The sequence below is a fragment of the Balaenoptera acutorostrata genome, chromosome 5 (assembly GCF_949987535.1).
Source record: "Balaenoptera acutorostrata chromosome 5, mBalAcu1.1, whole genome shotgun sequence".
NCBI classification, from domain to species: Eukaryota; Metazoa; Chordata; class Mammalia; order Artiodactyla; family Balaenopteridae; genus Balaenoptera; species Balaenoptera acutorostrata.
The window spans coordinates 72,014,350-72,037,181 of NC_080068.1; the positions used below are offsets into that span (position 1 = coordinate 72,014,350).

A 22,832-nucleotide genomic window follows, 5' to 3' on the forward strand; every position below is an offset into this window, starting at 1 on the left:
ATGAAATACTGCCCAGTCCAGATTAAGAAATCTTTCTGCAGGTATTCACCTATTTTGCCTCCTTTTTCTGGTCTTTGTTATTGTCTTATTCATTGTTCACTCTTTGAAAACAGTGCTCTAGAGATAAGTAATTAAAAGTCTACCTTTGCAGTTTCATGTATTACCAGTTTTTCTCCACACCTAATAAAGGCTCAGGATTTTCCACTATCTCTTTCTATTCCCTGTAGCTTTCAAGGTTTTATTGTTTTCCTTTTATTTAAAAAAAGTTTTTTCAAAGTAGAAACCCATTTTCTTCTTGAGTTTTAAAAAGCCATCTTGCCCTGATCCATTGTGTATTATCGATTGTAAAGTTAATCTTGCAGAAGGTAAACTTATTTATTCTACTTCCAGGCTCTTGTAGGGTTGAGAGGAGTGGATTTGGTGGCTTTCATGTTTCTCTCTTGAACTCACTTCTTGGTTTCGTCTTTCTTTTTTTAATTTAAATTTAAATTAAATTTTTTTTAAATTGAAGTGTAGCTGATTTACAATGTTGCGTTAGTTTCAGGTGTACAGCAAAGTGGTTCACTTATATATTTTATATATATATATATTTTTTTCTTTTTCAGATTCTTTTCCCCTATAGGTTATTATAAAATATTGAGTATAGTTCCCTGTGCTATACAGTAGGTCCTTGTTGGTTATCTATTTTATATATAGTAGTGTGTATACGTTAACCCCAAACTCCTAATTTATCCCTCCCCCCCTTTCCCCTTTGGTAATCATAAGTTTGTTTTCTATGTCTGTGAGTCTATTTCTGTTTTGTATGTAAGTTCATTTGTATCATTTTTTTGGATTCCACATATAAGTGATGTCATATGATATTTGCCTTTCTCTGAGTTACTTCACTTAGTATGATAATCTGTAAGTCCATCCACGTTGCTGCAAATGGCATTATTTCATTCTTTTTTATGGTTGAGTAATATTCCAAAACAATATGGAAGACTTCATGAATTTGCATGTCAGCCTTGTGCAGGGGCCATGCTAGTCTTCTCTGTATCAGTCCGATTTTAGTATATGTGCTGCCGAAGCAAGCATTTGGTTTCTTCTTTCTGATGCACAGATATTTCCTTCTATGTTGATTCTCTAACCCGTCACTTCTAATGGTCTATTTTGGGGAATGTTTTAACAGCTCACACATTTTTTGAGGTAATATTTTATGCAGTTTATTTCTGGAAAAACCTACTAGAACTACTTTTGGAATCTAAGAGAGTTAGGAATGTTTAACTAATTTATCCCGCATACCTCTGTGGGGGGGGGTGGGTCAGAGGAGAGAGGGTTGTTGCCCACTGATACCACGGGCCTGAGACACTATACGTCCTTAAAGTACTTCCTTCTTTGTTTGGCTGCCTATATTATGATGCCACTTTAATAGTGTCCGTGATAACAAAGAAATTAAATGTATCAAAAGCTCACTTGGTGTCAGATACTGTGCCAAATGGTTTGCGTGTATTATGTCAAATCTTTACTACAATTCTGTAAGGTAGGTGCAGAATTACAGGCATCCTTCAGTGAATGACTGGGCTGTATTTCAAAGATATATTTGCAAATTAGTTATTTCAAACATGACAGATAATTTCTCATAGAAGCAGTGTTGTGAGTACATCTCTAGGCTGTTACTGACGCCTGTTAGATTCATAGTTGATATGTGTAAATCTATGTCTCTGTCCAAAGGTACATCCAGAGTCCTCAGTGGGGTGTGGTGGACCCAGCTTCTTCCTGGGGTCCTAACTCTCATACCATTTTATTCTCAGATCTTCCTTATGGACAGATGAACAATGGGGATGAAACCTCTCCAGATTCAAACTATTCATATTAGTTACGGAATAATTAACTTGCTGTAATAGAAGAGATCCTGAAATACAGTGGCTTAAAGAAAATAACATTTAATTTCTCTGTTAAGCGATAGATCCAAGATGAATTTTCCAGTCTGCCAAGTCAGGCTTGCCCTATGAAGTCATCTAAAGATGTGGGTTCCATCCTTTTTTTTTTCTTTCTTTGATTTTTATTTATTTATTTATTTTTGGCTGTGTTGGGTCTTCGTTTCTGTGCAAGGGCTTTCTCTAGTTGCGGCAAGCGGGGCCCCTCTTCATTGTGGTGCACGGGCCTCTCACTATTGTGGCCTCTCTTGTTGCGGAGCACAGGCTCCAGACGCGCAGGCTCAGTAGTTGTGGCTCACGGGCCTAGTTGCATGTGGGATCTTCCCAGGACAGGGCTCGAACCCGTGTCCCCTGCATTAGCAGGCAGATTCTCAACCACTGTACCACCAGGGAAGCCCCTCCATCCATTTTTTGCTTCACCAATCCCTAGACCAGGTTCCTTGTCTAAGTGATTGAAGCTGGCTGAGCCCTGTATCTGTACTCCAACTTGTGGGAGGGCAAACAGAGGAAGTACATGGCAGCAAGTCCCTTTTAAAGCAGGCAAAGTAGAAGAAGAATCTGCTTATGTTCTATTGTGGAGAACTTAGTGATATGGGACTGGGAAATGTAGTCTTTAGCTCGGCAATCTTGGGTCCACCTTAAACTCCATTACCATGAAAGAGATGGAGAGCACATTAGGATGGACAGCCAGCAGTCCCTGCCGTATCACAGTGGTGGTTCCCATGTCTAGACAGTGACTCCAACAGGATGGAATTCGGTGGGTATGGCAGAAGAGATGCGGGTGGAGGAAGACTATAGTGACCTAGTGGGATGCTGGAACCCCTGCTCCTGTAACTTCTCAGAAGAACTTGTCACAGGTTTTCATCCCCATCTCACCCTCCCTGCCTTTCTGTTTGCTTTGAAAGGCAGAGGCAGGGCCGGTTTGCTGGGCTGGCGATCCGTGCCGTGGCCCAGGGTCCTGTGCTTAGTTAGAAGTCTTCCAGGCTTGGTTTAATGCTTTGCTGTCACCATCTTGAAATTAACAGCTTTATCTTTATACTTGTGTAAATGAGGATTGATGGGACAGTGGAGCATGCGTGTGAGCGGTGAGGTTTGATGGGACAATGGAACGTGCACGTGAGCGGTGGGGATGTGTTAGTGGGTAGGGTGTGCACACTCGGGTACCTACCAAATGGCTTGATGGTCGGGCGGTGTGGGTGCAGAGCGACTGGCCTGGCGGCCCAAAGCATGTGCCTGAGGACTGTCTGGGAATCCCCAGGGCCCCAAGGTGGCTGGGCCAGGACCTGGGCCCAGATTGATGGCCATGATTGCGCCACAACAGCAGAAGCAACAACAGAAGCAGGTTTGGAGGGTGGCAGTGGTGGGCTTGGCCCTGGGGAAAAAGAGGGGCTCCACATGGGGACATGTGGGAGGCCAGCTTGGTCGATTGTCCCTGGGGCCTGTCCCTGTGGCATCTGCACAAATATTAACTCTCCACCTGAACCATGAGACAGACAGTGCTTGGGCAACAGACTTTGTTAGTAAATTATTACACAGTAAAAGCACATGCATGAACATTGCAATAAAGCATTTATCAAGGAGTTATTAGAATTCTTCAAAGATTTTAGAATCCTTGGGAAACATTGCAAAACAAATATCCACAGGTTTGGAAATAGAAATTACAGTTAACCATTGTCAATGGAAAAAAAAACACTGTTTTTACGTGCACCACTTACTAATGAGGTGCACTATCTTTGGGTGCAACACTTATTAATGAGGAAGATAACATAAAATGAAAATTTTCCTTAAAATTGATGATACAGCCCTAGAATATATAAACAGACATTTTGAATTGTACACAAATTTTGAAGCCACATTTGAGTTCTGGTGTGATCTCCACGATTTATAGGAAATATCAGAAGAAACATTAAAATGCCATTGTATAAATTTATATTTAAAATTAAATTCAGGCTTAGAACTAATTCATATGAAGAGTTAAACCTTTTCATTAATTGCTCCATAAGAATCATCAGCTCTAGATATACTAAAATTTGTATTTCAAAATAATTTGTCAGAAATATATCCCAGTGTTGTCACAGCCTATAAAATAGCCTTAAAGCAACAAGAAAAGTTGCATCAGAAAAAAGATCCTTGTCAAAATTAAAAGTTAACAAAAATTGTTTGCAATCTTGCCTTTGTCAAGCTACTGACACCATCTTCCATTATATAGATTGAAAATAATGTTGCTAAAAGTATACATTTTGATGAATTAGTAAATGAATTTGCAGAATAGTGAGCCAGACAAATCACATTAATAATGTAGTTTTTCTTAAATTATGACACAAAGTATTATTTTTTATTCAATTTATGTCTATGTTTCTCATATATCACTATGACTGCTATTATGTTTTATAAGTGATAAAATACTTTAAGGGAAAGTATGCTTATATTTTAGTATTTTTTTTTATTGAAGTATAGTTGCTGTACAGTGTTGTATTAATTTCTGCTGTACAGCAAAGTGACTCAGTTATACACATATATATACATATTCTTTTTCATATTCTTTTCCATTATGGTTTTTTTTTTTAATTGGGGCAAAGTTGACAAGCCATAAATACACACATTTTAAATCACATTTTAAAATCATATTTGAAATATGTATATATATACATATTTAAATCATACAATTTAATACAGTTGACATAGGTATACATACACCTGTGCAATCGTTACCACAGTCAAGACAGTACACATGTCCATTACCCCAGAAGTTCTCTTTTTTTTTTTGAATTTTTGAATTGTATTTTATTTATTTTTTTATACAGCAGGTTCTTATTAGTCATCCATTTTATACACATCAGTGTATATACATGTCGGTCCCAATCTCCCAATTCATCGCCCCCCCACCCCCACCACTTTCTCCCCTTGGTGTCCATACGTTTCTTCTCTACATCTGTGTCTCGATTTCTACCCTGCAAACTGGTTCATCTGTACCATTTTTCTAGGTTCCACATATATGCAGTAATATACGATATTTGTTTTTCTGTTTCTGACTAACTTCACTCTGTATGACAGTCTCTAGATCCATCCATGTCTCTACAGGTGACCCAATTTCATTCCTTTTTATGGCTGAGTGATATTCCATTGTATATATGTACCACAACTTCTTTATCCATTTGTCTGTCAATGGGCATTTAGGTTGCTTCCATGACCTGGCTATTGTAAATAGTGTTGCAATGAACATTGGGGTGCATGTGTCTTTTTGAATTATGGTTTTCTCAGGGTATATGCCCAGTAGTGGGATTGCTGGATCATATGGTAATTCTATTTTTAGTTTTTTAAGGAACCTCCATACTGTTCTCCATAGTGGCTGTATCAGTTTACATTCCCACCAGCAGTGCAAGAGGGTTCCCTTTTCTCCACGCCCTCTCCAGCATTTGTTGTTTGTAGATTTTCTGATGATGCCCATTCTAACTGGTGTGAGGTGATACCTCATTGTAGTTTTGATTTGCATTTCTCTAATACTTAGTGATGTTGAGCAGCTTTTCATATGCTTCTTGGCCATCTGTATGTCTTCTTTGGAGAAATGTCTATTTAGGTCTTCTGCCCATTCTTGGATTGGGTTGTTTGTTTTTTAAATATTGAGCTGCATGAGCTGTTTATATATTTTGGAGATTAATCCTTTGTCCATGGATTCATTTGCAAATATTTTCTCCCATTCTGAGGGTTGCCTTTTCATCTTGTTTATGGTTTCCTTTGCTGTGCAAAAGCTTTGAAGTTTCATTCGGTCCCATTTGTTTATTTTTGTTTTTAATTCCATTACTCTAGGAGGTGGATCAAAAAAGATCTTGCTGTGATTTATGTCAGAGTGTTCTTCCTATGTTTTCCTCTAAGAGTTTTATAGTGTCCGATCTTACATTTAGGTCTCTAATCCATTTTGAGTTTATTTTTGTGTACGGTGTTAGGGAGTGTTCTAATTTCATTCTTTTACATGTAGCTGTCCAGTTTTCCAGCACCACTTATTGCAGAGACTGTCTTTTCTCCATTGTATATCCTTGCCTCCTTTGTCATAGATTAGTTGACCATAGGTGCATGGTTTTATCTCTGGGCTTTCTATCTTGTTCCATTGATCTATGTTTCCGTTTTTGTGCCAGTACCATATTGTCTTGATTACTGTAGCTTTGTAGTGTAGTCTGAAGTCAGGGAGCCTGATTCCTCCAGCTCCGTTTTTCTTTCTCAAGATTGCTTTGGCTATTTGGGGTCTTTTGTGTCTCCATACAAATTTTAAGAATTTTTTTCTAGTTCCATAAAAATTGCCATTGGTAATTTGATAGGGATTGCATTGAATCTGTAGATTGCTTTGGGTAGTATGGTCATTTTCACAATATTGATTCTTCCAATCCAAGAACATGGTATATCTCTCCGTTTGTGTCATCTTTAATTTCTTTCATCAGTGTCTTATAGTTTTCTGCATACAGGCCTTTTGTCTCCCTCGGTAGGTTTATTCCTAGGTATTTTATTCTTTTTTGTTGCAATGGTAAATGGGAGTGTTTCCTTAATTTCTCTGTCAGATTTTTCATCATTAGTGTATAGGAATGCAAGAGATTTCTGTGCATTAATTTTGTATCCTACAACTTTACCAAATTCATTGATTAGCTCTAGTAGTTTTCTGGTGGCATCTTTGGGATTCTCTATGTATAGTATCATGTCATCTGCAAACAGTGACAGTTTTACTTCTTCTTTTCCAACTTGTATTCCTTTTATTTCTTTTTCTTCTCTGATTGCTGTGGCTAGGACTTCCAAAACTATGTTGAATAATAGTGGTGAGAGTGGACATCCTTGTCTTGTTCCTGATCTTAGAGGAAATGCTTTCAGATTTTCACCATTGAGAATGATGTTTGCTGTGGGTTTGTCATATATGACCTTTATTATGTTCAGGTACATTCCCTCTATGCCCACTTTCTGGAGAGATTTTATCATAAATGGGTGTTGAATTTTGTGAAAAGCTTTTTCTGCATCTATTGAGATGATCATATGGTTTTTATTCTTCAGTTTGTTAATATGGTATATCACATTGATTGATTTGCGTATATTGAAGAATCCTTGCATCCCTGGGCTAAATCCCACTTGATCATGGTGTATGATCCTTTTAATGTGTTGTTGTATTCTGTTTGCTAGTATTTTGTTGAAGATGTTTGCACTATATTCATCATTGATATTGGTCTGTAATTTTCTTTTTTTGTAGTATCTTTGTCTGGTTTTGGTATCAGGGTGATGGTAGCCTCATAGAATGAGTTTGGAAGTATGCCTTCCTCCGCAATTTTTTGGAAGAGTTTAAGAAGGATGGGTGTTAGCTCTTCTCTAAATGTTCGATAGAATTCACCTGTGAAGCCATCTGGTCCTGGACTTTTGTTTGTTGGAAGATTTTTAATCACAGTTTCAATTTCATTATTTGTGATTGGTCTGTTCATATTTTCTATTTCTTCCTGGTTCAGTCTTGGAAGTTTATACCTTTCTAAGAATTTGTCCATTTCTTCCAGGTTGTCCATTTCATTGGCATAGAGTTGCTTATAGTAGTCTCTTAGGATGCTTTGTATTTCTGCGGTGTCTGTTGTAACTTCTCCTTTTTCATTTCTAATTTTATTGATTTGAGTCCTCTCCCTCTTTTTCTTGATGAGTTTGGCTAATGGTTTATCAATTTTATTTACCTTCTCAAAGAACCAGCTTTTAGTTTTATTGATCTTTACTATTGTTTTCTTTGTTTGTATGTCATTTATCTCTGCTCTGATCTTTATAATTTCTTTCCTTCTGCTAACTTTGGGTTTTGTTTGTTCTTCTTTCTCTAGTTCCTTTAGGTGTAATGTTAGATTGTATATTTGAGATTTTTCTTGTTTCTCGAGGTAGGCATGTATAGCTATAAACTTCCCTCTTAGAACTGCTTTTGCTGCATCCCATAGGTTTTGGATCATCGTGTTTACATTGTCATTTGTCTCTAGGTATTTTTTGATTTCCTCTTTGATTTCTTTAGTGATCTCTTGGTTATTTAGTAATGTATTGTTTAGCCTCCATGTTTTTGTGTTTTTTACGTTTTTTTCCCGGTAATTGATTTATAATCTCATAGTGTTGTGGTCAGAAAAGATGCTTGATATAATTTCAATTTTCTTAAATTTACTGAGGCTTGATTTGTGACCCAAGATGTGATCTGTCCTGGAGAATGTTCCGTGCACACTTGAGAAGAAAGTGTAGTCTGCTGTTTCTCGATGGAATGTCCTATGAACATCAGTTAAATTTGTCTGGTCTATTGTGTCATTTAAAGCTTCTGTTTCCTTATTTATTTTCATTTTCAATGATCTGTCCATTAGTGTAAGTGAGATGTTAAAGTCCCCCACTATTATTGTGTTACTGTCGATTTCCTCTTTTATGACTGTTAGCAGTTGCCTTATGTATTGAGGTGCTCCTATGTTGGGTGCATATGTATTTTTAATTGTTATATCTTCTTCTTGGATTGATCCCTTGATCATTATGTAGTGTCCTTCCTTGTCTCTTGTAACATTCTTTATTTTAAAGTCTATTTTATCTGATATGAGGATTGCTACTCCAACTTTCTTTTGATTTCCATTTGCATGGAATATCTTTTCCCATCCCCTCACTTTCAGTCTGTATGTGTCCCTAGGTCTAAAGTGGGTCTCTTGTAGACAACATATATATGGGTGTTGTTTTTGTATCCATTCAGCAAGTCTGTGTCTTTTGGTTGGAGCATTTAATCCATTCACGTTTAAGGTAATTATCGATATGTATGTTCCTATGACCATTTTCTTAATTGTTTTGGGTTTGTTTTTGTAGGTCCTTTTCTTCTCTTGTGTTTCCCACTTAGAAATGTTCCTTTAGCATTTGTTGTAGAGATGGTTTGGTGGTGCTGAATTCTCCTAGCTTTTGCTTGTCTGTAAAGCTTTTGATTTCTCCATCGAATCTGAATGAGATCCTTGCCGGTAGAATAATCCTGGTTGTAGGTTCTTCCCTTTCATCACTTTAAGTATATCATGCCACTCCCTTCTGGCTTGTAGAGTTTCTGCTGAGAAATCAGCTGTTCACCTTATGGGAGTTCCCTTGTATGTTATTTGTCATTTTTCCCTTGCTGCTTTCAATAATTTATCTTTGTCTTTAATTTTTGCCAATTTGATTACTATGTGTCTTGGCATGTTTCTCCTTGGGTTTATCCTGTATGGGACTCTCTGCACTTACTGGACTTGGGTGGCTATTTCCTTTCCCATGTTAGGGAATTTTTCGACTATAATCTCTTCAAATATTTTCTCGGGTCCATTCTCTCTCTCTTCTCCTTCTGGGACCCCTATAATGCGAATGTTGTTGCGTGTAATGTTGTCCCAGAGGTCTCTTAGGCTGTCTTCATTTCTTTTCATTCTTTTTTCTTTATTTTGTTCTTTGGCAGTGAATTCCACCATTTTGTCTTCCAGGTCACTTATCCGTTCTTCTGCCTCAATTATTCTGCTATTGATTCCTTCTAGTGTATTTTTCATTTCAGTTATTGTATTGTTCATCTCTGTTTGTTTGTTCTTTAATTCTTCTAGGTCCTTGTTAAACATTTCTTGCATCTTCTCGATCTTTGCCTCCATTGTTTTTCCAATGTCCTGGATCATCTTCACTATCATTATTCTGAATTCTTTTTCTAGAAGGTTTCCTATCTCCACTTCATTTAGTTGTTTTTCTGGGGTTTTGTCTTGTTCCTTCATCTGGTACATAGCCCTCTGCCTTTTCATCTTGTCTATCTTTCTGTAAATGTGGTTTTTGTTCCACAGGCTGCAGGACTGTAGTTCTTCTTGCTTCTGTTGTCTGCCCTCTGGTGGATGAGGCTATCTAAGAGGCTTGTGCAGGTTTCCTGATGGGAGGGACTGTATTTTAGTTTTTTTAAAGCACTTTTTTTTCCCTGCAAGTAGCTCCACATCTTCATTTTCCACTGAGCCCTGCAATTATGTAGCTGGTCCTGGCTGGGGGACTAGTCTGTCTGCTCAGCTTTCTGCAGCTACCTCTTGGCTGCCTTTTCTATGCCTGCTACAGAATAGCATGAAGTCCCATAGCTTCTTTGCCCTCACACATGTAGCTCTTTTGAATTTTTAAAAGGGATTTTGGTTACTAATGATGAATGAGAAAGAGAGGGAAGTCAAGGCTGGGCTTCTCGTCAGGCCTCTGTCCTCTTCGGTTTCTTCGCTCAGCTCTTGCCTCTTGGAAAAGTCAGAAGCACATGTGGTTGATATCTGCAAAAGCACAGATGGTTCTTGGTTGCACCAAAGCCCAATATCAGATTCATTTACCTTTTAGAGTATCATTCCTGAGTCTTTTGAACACTCATATTACAGGAGTTGAATCGAACAGCAATTTTCCCCTAGTGATCTTACATGGCCCAAGATCCCTGCCACCCTGGGCTCCTCCTACAATAGAATTGACTGAATCAAACTGGAACCAAGAAAAATGACTAGAGAGAGATGCCAGATCATGGCATCTCTGACACAGGGAATGGGAAGAGGAGGGCAATCGTCAGGTGGGAGAGAGGGCACACTTTCCTGAGCCAGTCATTTGCAGGTGGCTGTATGTAAGAGGCATAGAAAAAATTCATAAAATATCAAGGCATCTGTGGTTGGCAGAATAATGGCCCCCCGAAGATGTCCCTGTCCTAATTCCTGGAACCTGTGAATATATTAATTCACGTGGCATTGGGGAATTACAGTTGAAGATGGAAATAGGGGTGCTACTCATCTGATCTGGAAATAGGGAGTTTCTCCTGGATTATCTGAGTGGCCCAATGTAATCACAAGAGTCCTTAACAGTGGAAGAGGGAAGCAGAAGAGGAGAGTCAGAGAAAGAGATGTGATGCCCATGCAGGATTAGAGAGATGCTACGTTGATGGCTTTCAACATGAAGGAGGGGGGCCATGAGCGAAGGACGGGGAGGCCCAGCCGCTAAAAGCTGGAAAAGGCAAGGAAACAGATTCTCCCCCAGAGCCTCCATAAGGAACACACACTTGTGAGCATCTTGATTCTTGCCCAGCGAGAACCATGTCAGACTTCTGACCTGCAAACCTGTGAGAGAATAAACTTCTGTTTTAAGCCACCTAGTATGGGACAATTTTTTACAACAGCAGTAGGAAACTAACACAGAACCCTTGAGTGTTTTATATTAAATGCATGGGCTCTGGAATCACACTGCTCAGGTTTTATTAAGTAGCTCTGCTACTTATTAGTCAAGTTATGGAGGAAGGTTATCAACTTTTCCAAGCCTTGGTCTCATCCTCTGATACATGAGGTATCACCTCATGGCTGTGGCTGTGTTCTTAGGTATAAATGAAGGTAAAGCCTTTAAGACATTGCCTGATAAATAGAAAGTGGTTGATAAGTATTAGCTTAAAGTCGTGGATATCCGATCCTGGCTGGAATTTTTAGCAAGAGAGGACGTCGCTCCTCTCTGATTCCCATGGAGTTCACTCTCGCCCCTTCTGTGGCCCCTGCTGCTCCTATGTTGACCCTCTGTCCTCTGGGGCCTTTTTTACCCAGGTATGTCTTTGCTGGGGCCTCACTCTTTAGATTCTACCTTTTTCCTAATTTTTTATACTAATTTTCCAATATTTTTTTTTTAAATAAATTTATTTATTTATTTTTGGCTGTGTTGGGTCTTCGTTTCTGTGCGAGGGCTTTCTCTAGTTGTGGCGAGCGGGGGCCACTCTTCATCGCGGTGCGCGGGCCTCTCACTATCGCAGCCTCTCTTGTTGCGGAGCACAGGCTCCAGACGTGCAGGCTCAGTAGTTGTGGCTCACGGGCCCAGTTGCTCCGCGGCATGTGAGATCTTCCCAGACCAGGGCTCGAACCCGTGTCCCCTGCATTGGCAGGCAGATTCTCAACCACTGCGCCACTGGAGAAGCCCCCAATATTTTTTTTTAAAAGATAAATATATACATAAAGTGCTGTCTCCGGAGGTACTAATCACTGATAACGACTTGTCTCTTTTAGTCTCTGTAAGGCCTTATGATTATGATTGCTGCCATGTCCAGCACTATCTACAGACAGCCTCCAGAATTCTTGGTTGGTTGAGTAAATGAGGAATCCCCAGGAACTGCCTTTTAATTGAGGACTTTTGGCTTAAATTAAATGAGTAAAATCCAAACTGAGGAATTTCAGCTGGGAAATATTTTAGGCAGGGAGCTCTCCCAGGAGCCCTTCGAATCAAGCTAAATTTCACAAAGTATTTGGCCTCCTTTTCGGTCTACTTGTAAACGGCCCTGGAAGGGTTGTCACAGAGTTTTCTTAGGAGGATAGTTTCAGAGAAAAACTGGCAGTTTTCTTCAAAGCTCTTAGAGCAGAGAAGTTTGGAGCTTATGATGCTAACATTTCAGAAGACCTTTTCTACAGCGGGGGAGAGTTTCATTTCAATGTGGGCACCATGGTGAGACTTTCCAACAGGCATTTGTAATGAGATTATCTTGTAATAAGATCACTTGCTGAAAGATCATTTCCATTCCACAAAAATCGCATTAGGTACAAATAACAATTCTAAAAATGTATATAAAGCCACTTGAAATAAAACTAACAACTGGATTTCTGAAATTATTGGTTGCTATGAGAGTGGAAAAAGTCAATTCTGAAATAAATGCACCAAGTACCATGAGTGTTCCAAATACGTTTGTCTATGAGAATTCATATTTGCGTGTCTGTATTTGAAATGCAAAATGATTTTTTAATGTGATTTTATTTTAACATCATTAGTGAAAAATGCATAAAATACAATTGTTTTCAAATACTGTCACACATCTGGACACTTGTCACAGTTATAGCATGGGCTCTGTGCTTTGCTTCATGATGTGGTCTCCCTCTGGTGGTCGGTGATAAGAAAGGGACTGGCTTGAAAGCAGCCATCCAATTTCTTCCCTTTGGCATTTCGCTGAAACTTAAACCTGGAAAGCATCTCAAGAGTTCTTTTATTCTGTTCCATTAAATACAGATCAGGCTGTGTATTTCATATTTTGGCCATTTCAGCAATATAAGAGGCTTTCTTACTTTAACAAAAATCAATCAGTCAGTCAATCTGTAGCCTTTCCCCTACGGCCATGGCAGAATCAGTTTTGACTATTAGGGAACCTGACTTGATTTACCTATCTCTGTGGCCAATATTTCGTGTGTCTTGGCCAGAATATTTGTCTTAATTTTGGCCATGATATTTTCCATCTGCTCTAGAAAGGTTCTGGGTTGAATGCAAAGTTTATTTAGCCCACGCTCTATGTCCATCATATATCCTATGGCTGTAGCAGGAAACAAAACAGACAAAATCTCTGCCCTCCTATAGTTTCTTTTCTACGACACATATAGATATGGTTTATAAAGACATAAACCATAAAGACTGATACAGTTGACCTCACGTATATGTAAAGTTTTCTATAGCTGCAGAGACTATTAACTTAAAAGACAAATAAGTGATGGCCTGGAGAAAAATAATTGAAACAAATGGAGTTTCAATAAATCAGTAAGGAAGAAAACCAGTAGAAAAATGTGCCAAAGATATGAGTAGGCATCAATCGGGAAAGACTTTTTATTTCTCTGTAGTAATAATTGGCAGAAGTGCGATTTCATGATTTCACATTTACCCAGTTACAGACACAAGCAAAGGATGCCCTTTAGAAAAGAGAAGCCTCCCAGCTGGAATTCCCTGTGAATTTCCACAACCTGTCAGGTGGTGAGGGTCTCAGGCTGAGTTCTCTCCTGTGGCACTGCATAGGGTCTATGTGCTGAGTATGGCTGCCATCTTGTGCTCCTGCTTGGAAACTGCATGTTACTTATCCTTTTGGCAAGTGGAAGAAAATGGACCTTTACCCAGGGGCATCACACCCATGCTGAGCTCAGTCCCCCCACCCATGCACCACTGGCTGACCCTCATGTTATAAAGTTTCCCAGGATTAACTTAAGCACAGAAGGTTGATCAGTAGAGTATTTTTAGATGAGACTACATCACTGCTCAAATTGCAGTATTGAGAGTCTCTAGTGACAGGCACGTAGTTTTTGACTTCCCATTATGTGCAGCAATGTCTTTCCTCCTTTCAGGGGTAAAGTAAACCTTTCCCTACTTGACTCAGGGCTGACCTTGTTGCCAGATTACTTGCCATTCATTTCTAATTCCTGTATGTCTTTCCTGAAATTCCGGCCTCTCTTAACCTATCTTTTCTTCCTGCCTTGGCTCATTTTGCCCGCCTGATTGGATCACGTATCTTGTATACAGGGGGACATTATTCCTGTTTACAGGTACGAAGGAACATGAGAATCCTGTGAAGATTTTGGAGAAAAATTTAGTATATTTTCCCCCTCGCTCTGAGCCCTTGGATACTGTGTACCCAGTCTTCTAGTCTTGGTAAGTTGGCAGCTATGACTCTGGAATGCAAGTTAATTAAATTGCGCTTATATTTAGTTTTAGGCAAGGCTGATTTTTCCATGTCAGGTTTAGTCTGTGTGGCTTTGTTATATATAATACTGGTAACCAGGGATACTAGGAGAGATTTTATGTAGCTGTGTTGTGGAGGGCACGCAGAGTAGAAAAGTGGAGGAAGCATGGGAGAGAGAATTCAGGGACCTCCCTGTTCCACCAGCATGCAAATCATTTAACAGGGCACAAACTATTCAACAGTAAAAGTCAACTTGCCTGGAGCAATTGACTTCCTTTTTTGTCTCTGAGCCAAAGAAACGTTAGGAATTCTATCCCTAGATGTTGTTATATTGATTCCCGTGTGTGTTGATCTCTTCAGGCTATGTTCTTTTCCAGTTGTCTTGGTTGTTATGAAGAATTCAGTTGCCCTCACTTCCAGGTCTAAGTGGGCAGTGCTATATCTACAAGGTTGGAGAATAGGACGCTCTAGTTATTTGCAGGATAACGCTTTAAGCAAAAGGCATTTTTAAGCACTTTGTGATGGCCATCTTTCAGAAGTGAATTATACACTTACCAGTCTTAGTAAACAGAACATAGTGGGCTTTATGTGATTCGGTGCCAGGTGCTTTACATCCATTACTGATTAATATATACTCAAAGACGATTCCAAAGCAGGTGGAATTCAGATAAGGAAACTGAAGCCCTGAAAGGTTAAATAACTTGCTCAAAGCGGCACAGATAGCTTAAGTTAAATCCAAGTCTGTACTTTTTCTACAGAACGACTTTTATTTTGGTATCTCAGGGTCATCATTGTGAATAATTGCTTTTCTTGTCTGTAGACCCAGTCAATATCAGTATGGATATTAGGGTGAGTGTTTATGAATTAATTTTCTCGCCATTTTCTTTTAATCATAATAGCATTTAGAATTGAAGTGACTTGCTTATTTGGGGGTGGTTTAAGCTTGAAGGGTTAGGTAGCTGGAAGTATCTAGGTTTTCCCGACTCTGCCTTGACTCAACCAATGGAACGTGTGCTGTCTCCATGGCCTACTGCATGGGGGCAAGTGAATGGGGTTTGTTGTGATCAGTTAAGAGGATGGATAGCAGAGGGGGTCTTGGGCAGAGCCCCAACCTGGGGCTTCAGAATCTTGGCATCCAGCTACTGGCAATCTGCTCTGGAAGACAGGTGAGATCCTACAGTATCCTGAAGATCAGTGAATTTTTAGGAATGGTAATGCGTTGGAATATTCTGTTACAGTAATTAACAATAGAGAGTAAGTGGGAAAGTGATGTAGTACAGTCTTCATGGGATTGGAAATGAATCTGTAGACATTAGGGTAGAACTGTTATCTTGTTACCAACCAGGGTTCTTGGCCTTCCTTAATCAATAGAAATTGATAAGAGGCCAGACAAGAAATGCAGGCAAGTCTTTACTGGGGCTCCTGTAACAGGTTCCCTTGCTCGCTCCCTGAGGTGGGGAAAGGGGCAGATCAGTGGGTGACCAGAGGTGTGGCTTAGGTGGTCTGCCCACTCCGCTGGTAGTGCTGTGTGCAGGGATCATGAGTAGTACCCTGCTTTTGCTCTCAACACCCTGTTTTTGCTCCCAGCTCTTTAGAAGCGGCAGTTGGGTTTGTGGTCTTTTTCTATGGTGTTGTCCATAACTTGCCCCAATTGCGCATGCATGCGGCTATTTTTAGTCCCTTATAGTTTCTTTGTATTTTGTTGCTGGAGGAGACATTTGTCCAGGTGCCAGCACTGCACCAAAGGGTCCCAGGACCCAGCCTGTCTCAATCTGTTCTTGAAAGGTATTTTTTCAAAGTTCTTTTCACAGTAAATTCTAAATACATATGTTTACTCTATTTTGGGGTCTCAGGCTACACAGTATTGTGAAGTCATAGACAATTAGTTCTAGCTTTTAGATTATCAATACATAAAATAGACAAAAATAAAAGAAACTGTGATTAAAAATAAATTTGGTTTGAGTTGAAAATGAAATTCACAAACTGTTAACTTGTATAATGAGATCAGTCCAATTTGTGTAGCCCAACAAATAAGAAAAATACCATGGAATGGCTCTTCAAAACTGATTATTTTTCTTTGCTCGTCTTTCTTCTGAGTCTTTCCATAGATGTCTTGACCGAGTTATACATTTAATAAAGATCTAAAAAAATGTTAATATGTATAACTTTTTAGATACTACCATATGCATGCAAGAGACTATTTTCTTTCCAAATCATATACATCTACTTTATTTTTCATAGGTTTATATGCATGCATTAACTGTTTTATAGAAAACATTCAACAGCTGTCTGAAATCTGCCAAAGGTTGTGTGTATAATATACCATCATTATCATTTTATGATTCATAATGAATAATCACAAAATATCATTTGAGACAGCCTCATGTTTGGAGAAAATCTCAGAAGTATTTTAAGTACCACTAAGTGAGAATTACTTTGTTTATAAAATAAAGGTTTTATTTCCTAAAGCAAGTTCAGAAAGTAGCACTCCTCCCTCCCCCGCAAAAAAAAACACCTGAATTTAGAAATCTCTGCCTGCCTGATAATAATCCCTGACAAGAGGGTCAACTATAAACATGTAGTTTCTAACTTGCTTATGTTCTTTAGAAACTTGAAGTTACGTTATTGCACTTATTTGCAGGAAATGATAAATGACAGAGTCCTGGTGTATATCTTATTTTCCAATGATTTTTGACAAAATTGGTTCAGAATCCTATTTAAGTCTTTTAGACACTAAAACTTGAGGTAGTAAACTAGTATATTCTTTTAATTAGACAATCCCTATTTGGAAGTTGTTTTTCTTATTTTTAAAAATTTCCTTCTCTCTCTCTCTCTCTCGGCTGTTGAATGAATAAAGATTCCAAAAAAGTTTCTTTAGACTTCTGCTTGGTGATCTATTTCTGCCAGTCCCTGATCATAAAGCTTGACTTCCTGCTTTTTACTCTGCTCTTTCTTTACTTTCTCCCCTGTCTAATTAGATTTAAAATCTACTGGGCAAGTTTTATCTAACTCTATTTTATACTGTGATTTTACTTGAGATGTTGAATGAGGACATGAACTGCTTTCTAAACTCTATTTCCGTTGCTCTCCTATCAGAGTGCCACCAGTGACAAATCTATTCTTGTTTCCTGCTAATGATTTTTAGATAATTTTACAATGATTGATTTTTCTATAGAATGATAGATCTTCCTTCATGCTGTCAGACAGGCAATAAGTATACTTAGCTCTTATTTTCAGAAATTTAAGCTAAAGGCCAGCTGGCAATGTTTCCATTGAATCAAAGCATGGCTTTATTTCAGAGCGGAAAAAATTGAGTCAAGGAGTACCTTAGTCTTAAGGACATTTAATTGGCGAAGTTGTTTTGAACTTGCTTTGAACATTAGTTTGACAGAGATGGTTCCTCACTAAGAAAAACATATTGTATAATAGGCACTGAGGGACTTGGAACTAAAGAGTTGGACTGTAGTGAGGGGACCGGTTTTACCTTGTCTTCACAGCAAGACGGTCACCCCAGATCATAAAAGAGGAAATCATGTGGCACTTCTATTTTTAGAATATCTAAATTAAGAGCTCTTTAAGTGTATTTATGCAACAGGGATTACTGACCGCCTACCATATACTACCTTGGTAAAAAGATGTTGAAAGTTGCTAATAGAGTCATTTGCATTCTCTGCAATGAATGAAAAATCTGTGTAATAGAGCAATTTATTAAGGAAACATAAAGGATGTGTGGTGTCATCTGTGCATTCTCAGAAAAGGGGGACCAGCCTTGAGGAGAAAATGACTGAGCGGAGATTATGTGATCACCCAGAGTGGGGTGGCATGGGGGAGGGTTAGAGGTGGGCACAGAGGATGGAGGAGACATCCCCCAAGGCTTGGAAGGGGACTGGGCTTTGGCATGTCCCTTACGTAGCAGGGACTGGTTAGTACTTGCTTGGGGGAAGAGGTAGGGTCTCAGAGAGGCATGGCTGCGTGGGGCAGCCGGGAAAGCTGATGTTGGGGACCGTGGCCCTGTCATGACCCTTCTGTGGCACAGATGTGATGGAGCGTTCTGTCTACCATAAACCCCGAGGGCTTAGAACCTTGACTCCCTTACCCCACCTATTCTCTGAAGAATTGAAAGCTAAGCCCCTTCCGCAGTTCTTCCCTTGGATCCTTGTACCTCCCTAAGGAGGGAGAGGCCCCCCCCAAAACATGCCTGAAGAATATTTCTTTTCACCTTTTTGAGTGGGGATTAATTGAATTAATTTGATTAAGTGAATTAACTTGATTTAGAAAAATAAGGTGATGTGGCATTTCTTGCCTCATAGTATTAGACCCACGCCCACTGCGTTTTCACACAGGGCTGTCCTCAGTTCACTGTAGTTCCAGGTCTCACCTCTCATGCTTATTTCTCTTGTTTTAGACCTTTCCTAAACTCCTCCCTGCTATGCCCGCCCCTCTTAAGAAGTTACTCCTCTTGCGTCCCATTCTTTCAAGTCTAAGTATAATGAAAATCTAAACATTCTATAATTAAATTCAGAGCTAAGTATTCATTGCCAAGAAAATTAATTAAAAGCTCTGTCAGACTTGAACTGAACACTTAAAATCTTAAAGGTGAAGGGGTTTTCAAACTTGTTTTTGGTAGCAGAAACCCATTTTCAAAGGAAATTGTACACGGACTCAAATGTATAAAGCAGGCAATGGTAGAGTTCTCTGGTTGAAGTGGAGTAGGGGACTCAAGACACCCCCTTAACCCATGATGTGACCCCAAAGTCCCTTGGTATCCTAGAGTTCATCTAAAAACCACCATTTTACCCCAAGGAATGGGTAACGTGGGTGTAGGTGTTGGGAAAATGTTAGATACATCATCACAGGTCGGTGGGGAAGATTATTTTAGGTAGAAGGGTCTTTGTTTTTTTTTTTTTTTTTTAAGGATTTTCTTATTTATTTATTTATTTATTTATTTATTTTTGGCTGTGTTGGGTCTTCGGTTCGTGCGAGGGCTTTCTCCAGTTGCGGCAAGCGGGGGCCACTCTTCATCGCGGTGCGGGGACCGCTCTTCATCGCGGTGCGCGGGCCTTTCTCTATCGCGGCCCCTCCCGTCGCGGGGCACAGGCTCCAGACGCGCAGGCTCAGCAATTGTGGCTCACGGGCCCAGCTGCTCCGTGGCATGTGGGATCTTCCCAGACCAGGGCTCGAACCCGTGTCCCCTGCATTAGCAGGCAGATTCTCAACCACTGCGCCACCAGGGAAGCCCCGGTAGAAGGGTCTTTGATACTCATTGTCCTAACATATGAGCAGATGCCGCTGAGAAGCCAGACTTGTCTGGGGGTTTGAGTGAGTATCCTGCTGTAACAGAGAGCGATTATCGTACTTCACCAGCAGTTTATTCCTCTGGCAATTAAAATAATAAAATTGTAAGATATTTATTGCCTTTGAACATGTAGGACCAAGAAATAGGAGTGATCATGTGGTCCTGCTGGGCACCTTCTATTCTCAGTCTTCATTTATTCATTTAACAAATATTTAATTCCACGCCAGACTCAGGACAGGACACAACAGGGAGAAAAACTGATAAAGTTCCTTCTCTTAAGGAGCATACGTTCTAGAAGGGAGAGGGTATAATCAAACAAATACTTATCTCCTGCTAATATAAATTATGTGAGTCATAAAGTAACAGGGGTTTGTTTGTTCACGTTCTGATGGTACTATTAGAAGGGACTAGCATGGGTGCCCCTCGCCCCCCATGTTTAACAGATGTCTACCAGATGAAGAAGAGGAAGAAGAGAATGAGAAGGATTTCTCACCTTAGAAGACAGGTACTTCTGAGGAAGTCACACTGTAGTGATGGGATTAAAGGAACAGGCAGATATAAGACAGGCTTCATTTTTAGATTATAACTATATTCCTGACATCCATGATCCTCCATCCCTGAGCTCCTGTATCTTCAAAAGTGATCATCATTTATTTGATCTGAGCCAACCTATAGGCAGAACTTAATACCCCTCCCTGCTCCCTCCAAAGAATGTACTCACACAAAGCATTAAAAACCGCATTTCTTTTTGCCCCACTTCCCTTGTAATCTGCTGCCCCATTTATCTATTCTCTTCTGCAGCAAAGGATTTGTCCTTCCATTCTGAGCTACTTCCTCTCTTCTCATTCTCTCTTCAACATACTCCAGCAGACTTTTGTCCTCACTGCTCCATTGAAACTGCTCTTATCCGCATCCCCATTTCTCAGTTTCATCTTACCTGACTTAGCAGCAGCTTCTGGCACAGCTGATCACTTCCTCCTCTTTGATACACTTTCCTTTCCTTGGCTTCCAGGATAACATACTCACCTGCTGGGTTTCCTTCTACCACCGGGGCCACTCCTCAGCCTCTTTGCTGGCTTCTCCTCTTCCCTGTAGCTGTTACACACGGGGTTTAATAGTTCAGCCCTTATCCATCTTCGCTGCAGCATCTCACTGAGTCTTCCTCTTCACTAGCCATTCCTCTCATGATCTCATCCAGGCACACCGGCTTTAAATCGATTTGCTGATGACGCATACATTTATATTTGTAGTCCTGTCCTCTTTCCTGGACTTTGAACTTATGTACCCAGTTGTCTCCTCGGCATTTCCAGCTGGGCGTCTCTTGTATATGTCAGACCCAGCGTGTCCAAATGATAACTCCTGATTTTTTCCCCTTGGTCTTTCTCTTCCAGTAGCCTTCCTCATCTCAGCAGATGGCAGTTCTTGTCATCTGGCTGGAAACTTGAAGCCATCATTGGCTCTTGCCTTTCACAACTTTCATCTAATGGGCCAGGAAACTCTCCTGCCCCTACTTTCAAAATACATCCAGTATCCAATTGTGTCTCAGCCCCTCCACTGCTACCACCTCCAAGCCGCCATCATCTCTTCCTGGATTGCTCCAGTAGGCTCCTAACTGTTATTCCCTACTGTGTCCCTTGCCTCTCTGGAGTATTTTCAACACAACAGGCAGAGATCCTTGAAAACATAAGTCAGATCATGCTACTCTTTACTCAAACCTTGTAATGACTCCTTTTTTTTTTTCTTGTCTAAGCTACAAAGCCCTTACAAAGCCCTCTGTGGTTGGGCCCTCTCTTCCTCTCTGCCTCATCCCTTAGCTTCTCTACCCTTTTACTCTCTCTGCTTTAGCCACATGGGTCTCCTTAGTGTTCCTGATGCCTGCCAGCCGTGTTCCTGCCTGAGGGTCTTTGCTTCTGGGCTGAAATCTTCCCCTGAGATTTGGTTAACTCCCTCCATCTTTGAAGTTGTTCAAATGTCAACGTTCAATGAGACCTGCCCTGGCACCCTAATTAATCTGGGGACCTGTATTACCCCATCCCCACATCTCCTCTCTCTCTTAGTCCGTTGTACTCTTTTTTGTCTTTATAGCACTTATTACCTTCTGACCTAATATATAATAATTTTCTTCTTATTATATCCATTGATATTGTTTGTCTCCGTAGACTATAATGTCTGCAAAGCAAGGGATCTATTCTGTATTCAAGCTCTTAGAAGAGTGCCAAATTGATTAAATAAATGAGTGAGAATATCAGAAAGCAACATAATCTTTGCTGATTCCCTATGGCAGATGGAGGAAGTGATTGCACCTCCCATCAACAACTTGAAACGTCCCTTTAGATATTTCTGTTTTCCAAAGAGTCTTCTCTATACAGCCCCTCAGGGAGACTCAGCCAAGTTTGTAATTTCTCTCTCTCCCAAGACAATGCCCAACAGCACAGTTTCCTGTCTCTCTCCAGGGGGATCTCATTCTTTTCATACAGAGCTTTTTGATATCCATCCATACGTACTCCAGACATCTTGATATTCAACAAAAGGAAGGGCCATCGAGTACATATGACTTAGAAGGCAGAGTAAAGACCAAGTTTAATTATTGACCGTCCACTTGGATTTCCTTTCTCCTCTCTCACCTCTTATCTTTCACCCCAATCTTCTTATCAACCTATTATGGGGAGATACAACACTCTTCCCAAGAAGTATTCTTGCATCAGCTGCTATAAGATTACACTCATTCTTTTTCATATGGTCAAATAACTTTGTAAAAGGTAAGAGCAATAGTGGTTTATAGTAACTTAATTTCGAGCAGCATGTGGAATGAAGTGCTGACAAGCTCTCAGTATGGGTGCAGGGGACAAAGCTGTGTGCCAGGTCGGCTTTCTCTTCAGAGATAGAGTTGAACTTGAGCTTTAGACTTTAAACAAGGACTCAAAGTCACGGTGAATGAGGATACTATGCAGTCAGAGATTGGTGAGTAATTTCTGAAAAAGACTCTAAAAGTTAACAAGCAGAGTAATGAGAGCATTTGCCAATATAAATGCTGCCCATAATACACAGACAGAGAGAACTGATAGGGCTGGAAGCAGTTGCAGAAAATCTAAAGTTTGTTTCAGGCTATGGATGTTATTTCAGCAGACTGTTTTCGGAAACAAGAAGACTGAAAAGAGCTGATCATCCGCAGGGGTGTATGCTCTTCAGAATCCATGAAATTCAGAAG

The 22,832-nt window shown here is 40.0% G+C and overlaps 1 protein-coding gene and 1 non-coding gene across 5 annotated transcripts in view; one reads left to right on the forward strand and one right to left on the reverse strand.

Annotated features, from left to right (window-relative positions):
* Positions 1-22,832, forward strand: part of CORIN (corin, serine peptidase) — a 261,407-nt gene that overhangs the window by 131,450 nt on the left and 107,125 nt on the right. The window lies entirely within an intron of this gene.
* On the reverse strand, positions 968-1,074 carry LOC114237767 (U6 spliceosomal RNA). The gene has a single exon (XR_003623278.1). It is a non-coding gene; the product is annotated as a U6 spliceosomal RNA (small nuclear RNA).